The following is a 13,246-nucleotide window of genomic DNA, read 5'->3' as shown; positions in this document are numbered from 1 at the left end:
GTTGTCGAATCCTATTCTTTATTTCATTTCCTATAAGCATGGAAGGATATGATTACCATAGAGCCCTACTGGAAGTTCTCAATAATCATGATGGACATGGTAAGCTCTATACATTTTAATGACATTCATTGCCAATTGGATGTTATATCCTTAATGTTGAAGCTACGGAACTGGTCATTGAGAAGCAAGACAATGCACGTGTATGTGATTATGCAAGCCAAATTTGGATGTGGGAAATTATGGCTCCTCAAGCAAGCTTCTATATTTATTTACATTGATCAGATGTACCTTACATTGTACTTTAACTTCATAGATGTGTTGATTATGAGGAACTGCCTAGATTTTGCAATAACATACTCTCATTTTAAAGGGATTGTCAAGAAAACCGGCTCAGGTATGTTAAGTCTAAGCTCTTCTTTCATTTGGCATGATCTCATCATTACATTCATATCCCGAAATTTACGTATATTTTGCTAGTCTCGCAAATTGCGTATATTTTTCTAGTGTTGTAAGTTATAATATTCTCCTTATCTGGACTTCATATTCAGTTGAGTATTTCCTTCTTCCAGTCAAGAGAGTAGAGAAGTTTATATATACAGTATTAAAAGTATTTTCATTACCATCGAGCTATAATCGATGGGCAGGCCCCTATTGGGCAATCTCTGATCAGATGATAAGTTATATGACGATCCTACTGTGGCCGAGCGTATATGAGCGAGCCCAGTTGGTCAATATATAGAGCCTAGTACGGCCGAGCACTTACGATCGAGCCTACTATGGTAGAGCAGATATCCGAGCATTTCGTACTGACGTCCCTTTTTTGGGGGCACTACATTTAATGCGTGCAGGTTAGACAGATAGACAAGTAGGTTTCTTCAATAAGTGTTGCCCGAGTTCAGCTTGATCGATAAGCTCCATGCCTTTCAGAGTTTCTGGGTCTAGAGCCTTATGTATATCTTGTATATATAAGTATATATGTCATGAGTAGGTCGGAGAGCCGTTCCGATCACAATATATCCATTAGTAGAGGCTTGTAGACATATCTTGTCAGTTAGTGCAGTATGTTGTGCTTTCAGGCCTTGTATATATATTTGGTTGGTTTGCCAACTGTAATAAATATGATGGCCTTGTCGTCCAAGTTTTATTTTGATATTTAGTCATCATTCGATGTCGTCTTGCAATGTGGCCCATGGCCAAAAGTATGACATCATATGTTCAAAGTCCCTTAGTTGCAAGTTGGTACACAAGGATAGGTGAGGCACTAGGTGCTGGTCTCCCCCCCTCCTCCAAGTTCGGGGCGTGACAGCAATATTGGCGTCGTCGGTTATGTTATCCCCCTTTCTATAAATGGAGGCATCCTAGGATCAGCCTTTTATCCAAGTATCTTCCCGTACCTATCCATTCCTCCTTTCTCGCTATATTTATTCTTTGTCGTTCATCATGTTTGAGGTCGTGACCTCAAGATTGTATGGTGGTACTTCTATTAGGCATGATGTGGCCTATCTCCCGGATCTTCTCTGGTCGAGCGAGATTACGCTATTTTTTTGTTGTTGTTGTTTTTGTTGTCGTCGTTGGCTCGGGACAACGAAGTAGAGGACTGATTTCCTCCGACTCGAAGAAATATTTGGATTATACACCGCTACTCAAGAGGGGGCTCGGACTATACATTGCTCCTCACCTCCCCTGATTATCCGGTGCGACGCCTCACTCCCTTTGCTTTCCATGAATTGAGGTTGTACCATCTACTAACTGTTGAATCCCGCACCAGGGCAACGTCTCAAGAAGTGGCCCTACAATAATAGCCTGGCGAAATCCACACTAGCCAGATTTTTCTCCCAGCCACTTTTTCATTCCTTCCTGCCTCTTCCGCGTCACTTTGCTCTTCTCTATCGCTTTCCTCTTCGTCGTCTCCCCTTTTGAAGATGTCATTCTAGGGAATCGAGATAAGACTCCCAAGGGGATTGTGCTTGGAAGATATTGTCTTTGAGGACGCGTGCCCGAGGAGATGATGCCCGAAAATGTTGTTGCCGAGGACACACCTTTGAGAATAGGCTAGGCTTTTGGGATTTTACTCTATGTACACCTTCTTTCTTCTTTGTTTCCATGTAAGGACCCCTCGTGGGCTTTTATAATCATATATAAGGACCCCCCGTGGGCTTTTGTAATAGAATGTTTATGAATGCAAAGATATTTTTTAATTTTGTCTTCAATGCTTGTTGTACTCCCTTTCATTTGCGTTCAAGGAGATTCTGAATGTGTAATTCTGTCGGTTAGTGCCCATATCAAACCCAGAAGCGAGTGTTCTTTCTAACTTTTGGTTGATAAAAGCGGCTTCCCACGGAATCCTTTGCCATTCCTCGGGCCAAACCGGGATTGACCCGATAAACTCGGGTCGTCGGGATCTCTGCTTTGAGTCGGATGGAAGTAGCGCTTCGAACCCCTAAACTAAAACATAGCCTTTAGACCTTCGAGAGCAGTCCCCAAGTGAGGGTTGACTCGAGGCATTTGGAGACTTGTCTTGAACTTAATGTATGCTATCTTAAGGCGTTGTAAATAGGTCCCGGATGAGGGACTGCCCGATTTTAGATGATATCCTAAGGTCGAAACCTTATGGATGGAGCTTGAAGTGCTTATTCTTCTTGGAGCCTAACTCCTTATTGATGGAGGTCCTCGAGGTCGGGTACAACTTGGGACCGATAATAACGTCATCGGTCTTTTAGAGCCTGACTTCTTGCCTATGAAAGTCCTCGAGGTCGGGTACCACCTCGGGACTGGCAAAGGTTCTTATTGGCTTCCTGGAGCCTATCCTTGGTCTGATGGAGGTCCTCGAGGTCGGTACAACCTCGGGACTAGCCATGATTGCATCGATCAGTGTTTCTAACCATCTTTGAGGCAGACGGATCGTTGTCGTTTCCTTCATTTATAATTATATGGTTATCTCTGCTCATTTTGCAGATCCCACCCTTTAAGTAGTTACCCTTCATTTTCTGCGCTAGCCATTTGCTAGTTCAGCACTAACAGATTCCTGCTTTAGTTCTCCAATTTTGTCATAGCCATGGCTGATGTGCCGAGGTCTGTCCAATAGGGAGGGGAAAGCTCCGCCTCCGGCATCCAGGACCAACGATAGTACATCTCGAAGACCATTTCTTTTATAGGAGAATAGCTTCTTGAGTTAGTGAGAAAAGACTGTGAATGGGGGGAAAAGTGGTGTTATAGGAATTTTCCCCAGGTGAGAGCATCACGGATCGTGCCAATGGATTCTTGAATGTGTATGCGTATCCTTTCACACTAGGCCCCCTTGATAGGGTTGTACTCAACTTCTGCTCAGAGTATCAGGTTACCTTGGTGCATATCCATCCGTCGTTTTGGCGAGCAGTATTGATGGCGAGATTTTTCATAGAGAAAGTGAGGCTTTAATTTACGCTCAGTCATCTTATCAGGTTGTACCGGCCCTTTCACCATCGGGGTCTGCTAACCTTGCAATGCCGATCGACTATGCCATTTGTTATAGATGATGAGGAGAATGGAGACCGGGGATGGATGAGTCGCTTCGTCCGAGTGCAGACCGCCGACATTATCCCCGAAGAGCTTATGTCATTCCTCGAGGAATGGAATTATACGCGTAAGTGGTGCATTTCGTGCTTTCTCAATTTTGCCTATGGCGAGAACTGGTTTCATAATCGTGCCCTCATTTCTTCTTTTGCAACGGTTTCATAGGCGCCGAGTGATGTTCCTGATCTGCCGGATTGGGTCCGAAAATTGGCGACCCACTCGACCTGTGATGAGCGCAAGTGACGAGCACTGTACCAGGGCATATGGGGAGCAAAACATCGTGGTGCATGTTGTGCTATATATTTTATTCTCTTCTTTTTTATATGGAGAAGCATTTTCCTTTTGTGTGTATTAATCTTGAAGTATTAGGCATTGAAGAGCCTTTCAAGGCGAGGCCGCACTCCTTTGGAGAGGGGGAAGGGTTGCCAACTCCCGGGCTGAAGAACGATAACAATGAGCGAGAGGTGCTTTCACAGGGCGATGACACTCAAAGTAAGGAAAAGCAGGATTGGTGCTTCAGAGCGGATGTATCATCCGAGCTTTTCGTGTCCACGGCTCATGGTTCTGGAAAGAGGGTTTCTTTGTTGTTGTCACCTTTTTTTTCCGTCGATAGTACTTTGGTAGATACTAGAAACCTGGGTTCGCATATACCGAGCGATCGTGCTTCGACCGGAGTTGGATCTTTCAGGGCCAAAGGGACTGGATTGGTAGGTGTGCACTCGGCTTTTGAGGAAGCCCAGTGGCTTCACTTTGCGGTGAGTTTCGGCACAAGTCTTTCCAACTTCGCTCCTTCCCTTCGTTATTGGATTTTCTTTTGTAGGCATTTGACAAACGTAAGTCCGGGGTTCTTCATTGTGAAGCCAGGCTACGAAAATCTCTGGATGAGGAGAGATACCTTAGGCTCCTTTGTGATGAAAAAGAATTCGAGTTGGTACATTTGCAGTATGAAGTGGGTCAGAGCTTGAATTACGAGAACCACCTGAAGGAGTAATTAGTTTTCTATCCCAGGTGAGCATGCATTCCACCTTCTGGTTCCACAGACTAATGCTTAGTTTATTTCAGTTGTATAAAATGATGGAGGCCCTGGAGTGCCTTCGAGATGAAGTTGGTCGGGCCAGACGTGAGCATGATGAGCTGATAGGGCAGAGGGGAAGGATGCTCTGGCCAGAGTTCATGCTTTTGAAACTCAACATCGCCTAGCTCATGACAATGCTTTGGTTTAGATAGAAATGATTGCAAAGCTCGAGTATGAGGTTTTGAAAGTCAGGGCGAGATCGTTGATGCCCGAGCAGAAGCTGCAATGAGTCGGACTAAGGCTGACCAGGAGATGGTGATCTATTCAAAGGATCCTTGACCGAAAAAGGAGGATTGAAGAATATGCTCGTTGCAAGTCTAAAAGAAAGACCCTCGAGGATATCCATGATAGGGGTTTTGCCCTCTCAGAAGAATTGGCGCTAGCAAGGGCGGATGAGCGTGATGCTTGGTTGTTTTTGCCCGATGCCGAGGAAAGCGAGGATGAGACCGACAGGCCATAACCCCCGGGGGGGGGGGGTATAGATTTTGTCATCTGTATGTTGCATTTCAAAGCATGTTTGTAGTTGGAGGTTCCGTTTTTTCGCATATGTGTATAAAAGAAAACCTGGTAGCTTCATTTCCTTCGTATCTTTTTCTGTCTTGATTTCGACCAGGCGAGCTATTTTTTGCAAAAAGGAGCATTTCTGGATCGGGTGATAAATTCCTTAGTCGGAAACCATTCAAACATCCTTTGGACTTGTTCTTCAGTTAGGTTATCAAATAGCTCTACCCATCCTTTGTCGTCTTCTAGCTGAGAGAACATATTGGGCATGTAATTCATTCGCTTTGGATGATGGAAAGCGATGTGATCATCCAAGTCCCTTCATTGAATCTCTTGTCGATATTCACCCCTTTGGAGATGCTCCACAAGCCAGAGTTGAAGTAATAAATTGAAGCCTTCGAAGTGTTTTTCTCCTTGTTGACACTTTTCCAAGGCTCGGTATATGTCTGGAATGATCATGGGCATGATGCTGAATGGTTGCCTGCCAATCCCTTCCATTAGGGTCTTAGTTACCATGGCTAGTCTGGTATGGATCCTTGCTTTCTTTGTTGGAAACACCATTAGCCCCAGAAAACAAAACATAAATATGAAGACCCTTCGATGAATGTGCCCCAAGTATGTGATGGAAAACTCGTCAGGGTAGCTACGGTAGGATTTGCTATGACCATACCTTTCATACAGATAGTCAAAAGGGATGTAGGATTCTTTTAGGCATGTCAACTCTGGATTTTTCTTTGGACCCATCATTTTGAGGAGACCCCTGCCTTTACGGTTCTCAAGCATCAGCAGACCCAGAGTTTCCCAGACTAGACCAGCTAATCCTTTTATCTCCTCTAGAAGGGGTGTCATTTCAATGTCCCCAAAGCAGAATACAACCCTTTCACAATCCTAGAACAGTGTAGCGGCTTCTATGATCTTATTGTTAGGTTGGATCTCCAGAAGGGATGGTAGATTTCCCAGATATTTTCGGACGAGAGTTTGATCACTAGCGTGAAGATATTTCCACCAGCTTAGCAGTCTTGGATCGATGTTGGTGACCACGCCGAATCTAGGGACTTCATGCCCCATATTTCTACAAGACAAATAAGGTTAGGCCCTTATCCCCACCAGACTCGACTATTTAATACCAACAATTAGCATGATGCATTTTAGTTCTCCAAATAAATGCACAGAACATGGTGATGTGTGTTTGGGTTTAGGAAAACCTAATGGACTTTGGACAAGGCTATCTTAAAGGGTCATTATATGGACAACACAACTGACCCGGCTAGGTTTGACCATAATGCATGCACAGTTTGAACAAAGTAAGGTCTCTATGGGGTTTTAGACTGGTACCCTAGAGCGGACAACTCAAGCGGGAAGGCATGGAACCATCGACTGCATCACTGATCGACTGGTTTTGCCGCAAAATATGCCTTTCCGAATTTAGGGGGTAATATTATTGGAAGAGCGCAACCACTCATTTTAAGCATTGCTATGGTATTTGTTTTGCACGAGTGGAGTATGATGTTGAGCATGATTATGCAATAATTAAAAGCATGTTGTCACGTATTTGCATGTTAGGAAAGCAGTAAATACATCAGTTTATTATTTGAAGCAGTAATAAAGAAAAGAAACGAAGAAGATAAGTCAGTTTTGCCTTGTAAAAGAAATTAAATGCTTAAAGGAATTTAAACAAGTAATTGCATATAAAGGGAAGGTACAAACTCACAAGAGCAATCTGAAATGGTAAAAGCCTAAAATCCTCAGCAGAGTCGCCATGCTATCGCACCCTCTTTTTCCTTCTTTGCATCGGGAGATCGGGTTTATGACATTTTGTGTATAGGACAACTCATTCCTTTTGGAAACTGGGTTTTTCATTTGAAGAGTCGCCACCTAATGATTTAAGGTTCATTAAGACACCTATAAGGTTCACTTCTAAGTTTGCTTGATAACCAGAGATAGGGTAAGGGCTTGAAATTATCCTAAGGGGAAGGTGTTAGGCACCCCTCAGGATCCACTAATGTAGTTCCCGACTAGATAGTTCTTTGTGAATTTGGGCAATCAACAAGTAAACAAAAGAGGCTCAAATAAGAGGGGATTTTAAACGCACGAGTGTTTGGAAGTAATAAAACCAAAATAGAACAATCATTAAAAGGGTTGATTTTGAAAAGAAGTTACAATTCTATATTTAAAGGCAAAGAAAGAAGAAGGGGAGGCCCTAGGTTTATCTATAATATGGATCACATCAATGCAATATCCGGTAATCACTTCTCAAAAAAGGGGCTACACATGGTAATAGCGCACCGGTCATCATATCCATATCTACCCTTCCCACCCTATTAATATACTAAAGCGCAAATTGGTCTCGACCATTATTGCATGCTATTACCCGCCCCATTCCTATCAGTCCCGGAGGCACTTAGGACTACTATTCCTAAAGGGGAGGGATATTAGGCTGACTTTGAGGTTTCAAAGGTGAAAAAGCTAAGGTGACATGCAAAACACATAGGACTGCACATTAAAAGGGGAAATCATGTAAACACTGAAGGCTCATGTATACCTCCTCAAACAAGGCACATAAATAGCATGACTCAAACAACAATCAAGGTCTGAATCTAAAGAGAATTCTAAGGCAGGGGAATTTTAATTATTGGGGCAAACCAGACTATTACATGACTCAGATAGAAAGCCCAAATCAGGCCTGCCTGCTGGTTGTGGCAATTACTAATTTGTACGCGGTAAAATCAGATGACTTGATTTTCTGCTATCAAGATACTTTAGAAGCCTCCCTCGAGACCCCGAAGGTGGAAGGCCCCGGTCAACTTCTCGAGCTCAGGGCTCGTTGGAGTCCGAAGCGAAGGAGGTAGAGTCTGAGGCCAAAGTGGAAGAAGAAGTCTCCTAGGCACATGGCTACATCTGGCAGGTTCAGCCTATCCGGAGCCTACTGAGAGGACTCGCGTCAAACCGGCCCATCCTTGTACTCTCGCCATTAATGTATATACATTTTACAGAGTCCCCTCCCCTATATAAAGGGGACTCACCCCACCTTGTAAGGATCTGATGTTGCTCCCACTTCTCCACTAAGCAATAATATCTATCTATCTCTCTTTCTCCTAAGTTATTAGTGTTCTCCGACCTCAGCATTTTATTGTTCTTCATTTGTTCTCCATCATTTAACTCAAGATTGACGGTATAAAGCTTTGTATATTCATACTTATCTATTATCCCTTTCCCGACTACCCTTGATAAGGCTTGATAGGCCCGTGGTAGGATTGGAGCCTGGCCCCGAGGTATCTACTGGCTTGTTCCGATCCCCGGAGCATCCCCTACAACTTTGGCTATCGCCTATCTAGCTCGACCTTTACTATTTTTTCTCTATACGCAGCGCTAATCACCTTTCCAAACTAGCTCGAGAATAGATCATGTATTTTTAAAGTCCCATTTACAAATTTAATTGTTGTTACCATTTTCATGGTAAATAGTTTGGCGCCTACCGTGGGGCTAAAAATAATAGTGATTATTTTCTTGCTAGTTTCGTCATTTAAACGCACAATATCTCTCAAAATTTTCTTGCCCAAGATCTCCGCTTTCAGGACCGGACATTCTGCTCGATCGACGAAATGAGAAGCAGAGATCTCAAGAGTAACAGGGGAACAAAAACGAATGTCACGGAGTCCAAACGCAAAAAAGCCCCCCCTAGTGTGATATCCACGTGGTTATCAGGGGGAGCTGATGATCCCTAGTGTCTCGTATCCAAGCGGGTAAAAACACCTGCTACAGATGGATCGACCCGACAACTCCTACCCGAGGAAACCCTCATATTCACCGAGGATGAACTCGAGGCCATGGGCGAACCACGACGTGGTGACACACTGGTGATCTCGTTTCTCCTAAACAACACAAGAATAAAACATGTGCTCGTGGACCCGAGAAGCTCGGTCAACATAATCAGGGCCGGAGTGATAGAACAGCTGGGATTGCTCAGTCAGATTAACACCATTCCTCGAACCCTCCACGTCTTCAACATGATCGGGGAAGAAACGAAAGGAGAAATCACCCTCTCAATCAACACATCTAGCACAGCCCAGAGCACCAAATTTCAGGTCATCGACGACGACTTGAGGTATAACGCTTTGCTTGGTAGGCCTTGGATACACGATATGAGGGCAGTGCCCTCTACCTTACACCAGGTGGTGAGGTTCCCCACAAGAGATGGCATTACAAAAATACAGTGAGAACAACAGACTGCAAGGGAAACGTTCGCGGTTCACCATGAGCCTTCAACCCTCGCGCACTCAGCCTCAAACGGGGAAAAACATGCAAACCGTCAAAGATGAAGAGGAAGATTTCTCCCCCCCCCCCCCCTTCGTTGCCTCCGAAGAATCGGATGTGACCAAATCAACGATCAAAGAATTGGAGCAAACCATTATGACCGACGACCTCCAAAACTGCAAGGTATACCTGGGCACGGGGTTGACCCCCGAGCTCAGGAAAGGGTTTATTCGATTCCTTATTAACAATATCGACTGTTTTGCTTGGTCCCATCTTGATATGATAGGTATCCTACCAGAAATAGCCTCTCACCGACTGAGCGTCGACCCCAAATTTAAACCCGTGAAGCAGAAAAGGAGGCCGCAGTCCGAGGCAAAACACGCCTTCATCAAAGAATAGGTAATGAAACTCTTACCTCCATCGATGCTTACTCGGGGTACAATCAGATTCAGATGAACCCCGAGGATAGGGAAAATACGTCATTCATCACAAAGTATGGTACATATTGCTATAATGTGAAGCCCTTCGGGCTAAAAATGCAGGAGAAATGTACCAACGCCTCGTTACCAAGATGTTCGAACACCAAATAGGAAAATCGATGGAAGTATTCCTTGACGATATGTTAGTAAAATCCCTACGCGAAGAGGATCACTTGACCCATTTGCAGGAAACTTTTGACATCCTCAGGAGCTACAACATAAAGCTCAACCCCGAGAAGTGCGCCTTCGGAGTATGCTCGGGCAAATTTCTAGGCTTTGTGGTCTCAAACAGGGGGATCAAGATCAACCCCGACCAAAAATAAAGGCCATCGAAGAAATCACAGTGGTAAATAACGTAAAAGCCATCCAACGACTGACTGGGCGGATCGTCGGACAAAATCCATCACTTTTTTGCCCTACTCAAAAGAAAGAACAACTTCGAATGGACTCCAGAATGCCAGAACGCCCTGGAAGAGCTGAAACAGTACCTGTCAAGCCCGCCCTTGCTGCATACACCCAAAGAAGACGAAACGTTGTATCTGTACTTGGCTGTATCCGAAATAGCAGTAAGCGTTGTATTAGTCTGGGAAGATCAAGGTACACAATTTCCTATATATTATGTAATTCGGACCTTGGGGGACATCGAAACCCGGTATCCCCATCTAGAAAAATTGGCACTCGTACTAATAAGCACTTTGCGTAAGCTAAAGCCCTACTTTTAATGCCACTGCATCTGCTTCCTATCAACCTACCCCCTCTGGAGCGTACTGCACAAGCCTGAGCTGTCGGATCGACTGGACAAATGGGCCATCGAGCTTGGAGGGTACAATATAAAATATCAACCTCGAACGGCCATCAAATCCCAAATCCTAGTGGATTTTGTGGCCGATTTTTCGCCATCTCTCGTTCCCTAAGTAGAGAAGGAAATTCTACTTAAGTTAGGCACATCCTCTGGGGTGTGGACCCTATTCACGGACGGTGCCACAAACGTCAGAGGATCGAGACTCGGTATAGTCCTGAAGCCGCCCGTCGACGGCGTAATCCGACAATCCATAAAAACTGCGAAGCTAACTAACAACGAAGTCGAGTATGAGGCTATGATCGCAGGTCTAGAGTAGGACAAGGGACTGGGGGCTGAATTTGTCGAGGCAAAATGCGATTCACTCCTTGTAGTAAGTCATGTAAACGGAAGCTATGAAGCTCGGGAGGACAGAATGCAGAGGTATCTTGATAAAATACAGGTCACCTTGCGCCGCTTCAAGGAATGGACCTTAGTCCATGTGCCCCGAGAACAAAAAAGCTAGGCTGACGCCCTAGCAAACCTGGGGTCGTCCGCCGAGGAGGAAGACCAGCTCCTCGGGGTTGTGGTCCAGCTAATCAAGTCCACAGTCGAAGAGGGTCACGCGGAAATAAACTACACCAGCCTGACATGGGATTGGAGGAATAAATACATCGCTTATTTGAAGGACAGGAAGCTGCCCGCCGACCCGAAAGAATCAAGAGCCCTACGAACTAGGGCGGCCTGGTTCTCGCTCGACGAAAATTGGGGCCTGTATAGGAGAACATTCGATAGCCCCCTAGAAGTGTGCCTTGGACCGGAGCAGTGTGCCACTCTGGGACAGACTCTTTAGTCATAAAGGTAATTCGAGCAGGTTACTATTGGGATAGCATGGAAAGAGATGCCAAGGAGTTCGTCCGAAAATGCAACAAGTGTCAAAGATTCGCCCCCATGATCCACCATCCCGGGGAACAATTACATTTCGTCCTATCACCATGGTCATTCATGAAATTGGGAATGGATATCGTCAGCCCTTTGCCAATGGCACCAGGTAAAGCTAGGTTCATTCTATTTATGACTGATTACTTTTCAAAATGGGTTAAGGTGCAGGCCTTCGAAAAGATAAGATAGAAAGAAGTCATCAACTTCATATGGGAACACGTCATATGCCGGTTTGGGATCCCGTCCGAAATAACGTGCGACAATGAGAGGCAATTCATAGGGAGCAAGGTAACTCAGTTCCTAGAGGACAACAAAATCAAGAGGATCCTTTCAACGCCGTATCATCCATGTGCAAACGACCAGGTCGAATCCACGAATAAAACTATCATCCTAAACCTAAAGAATAAATTGGAGAGCTCCAAGGGAAAGTGGCGGGAAACTCTACCAGAGATATTATGGGCATATCGGACGACTTCAAAATTAAGTACGGGCTAAATGCCTTTCTCTCTAGTATACGGTGCTGAAGCATTAATACCTGTAGAGGTCAGGGAACCAAGCATTAGATTCTGATACCCTGACGAGGAGACAAACCACAAGGCCATGACAACGACCCTCAAGCTACTCGATGAAAGGCGGGAGGCTTCGCTGGTTCGGATGGCTACCCAGAAGCAGAAAATCGAAAGATACTACAACCGGAGAACAAACCTTAGATATTTCAGTATCGGGGACCTGGTCTTGAGGAAGGTCACTCTCAACACCCGGAATCCCAACGAAGGAAAAGTAGGCCAGAATTGGGAGGGGCCGTATCGAGTCCTCGGAATCATTGGCAAAGGATCATATAAACTTGGCACCATGGAGGACAAGTAGCTCCCGAGCAACTGGAACGTGTCAATGCTCAAACAATATTACTGTTAGGGCCTCCGATCGGGAAATACCTGCGGGAACCCTCGATCGGGTATTGCCCTCTCTTCCATGAAAACAGGCTCTCACCCTGGAACAAATTTCCGCGGAAGGAGCTTTTTGGGCAAGAACAACGCACCAGGCCAAACAATGTTAAGGAGCCGAGCCCATAAGGGTCGAGCTTAGGGCAACAGGAAAATATGTACTTATGGCCTATATCTACGCCGAGCAATAAAGAATATGTTTTTCGGCATTCTCACCATGGCTTATATCTACCCAAAAGCAGTAAAAGGTAGTTTCTTGACATTTCATGTTTTAAAGATTGTCTCAGCATATTCATAGCAAAATACTTCTCCATCAAATGAGTCCGGTATATTCGGAGACTCACCAAGCCCCCAGAAAATAGCTTCGAGCTCGCGAGAAGCTATCTTCAAGCAAACTCGAGGGCTCGAAGACTGTCGCCAATCTCCACGCACTGGAAAATCCGAAAATGTAAGACCCTAACGGGAAGCCTCGGCAAAACCAGACCTATTCTCCATAAACTGTAAGACCTCAACAGGCATGGCAAACTGTAAAACCTCAACAGGCATGGCAAACTGTAAGACCTCAACAGGCATGACAAACTGTAAGACCTCAACAGGCATGACAAACTGTAAGACGTCAACAAGCATAAAAAATACCGCAGTTTTAGGCTACATGTCGCATTTGTAAGAATCCCTAAAAGGTATACCCTCGGTGTGGACGCCTATAATTGCTGCTCGGGAT

This window comes from Nicotiana tabacum, chromosome 11 (assembly GCF_000715075.1).
Source record: "Nicotiana tabacum cultivar K326 chromosome 11, ASM71507v2, whole genome shotgun sequence".
Lineage (NCBI taxonomy): Eukaryota > Viridiplantae > Streptophyta > Magnoliopsida > Solanales > Solanaceae > Nicotiana > Nicotiana tabacum.
This window is presented reverse-complemented; position numbering follows the sequence as displayed.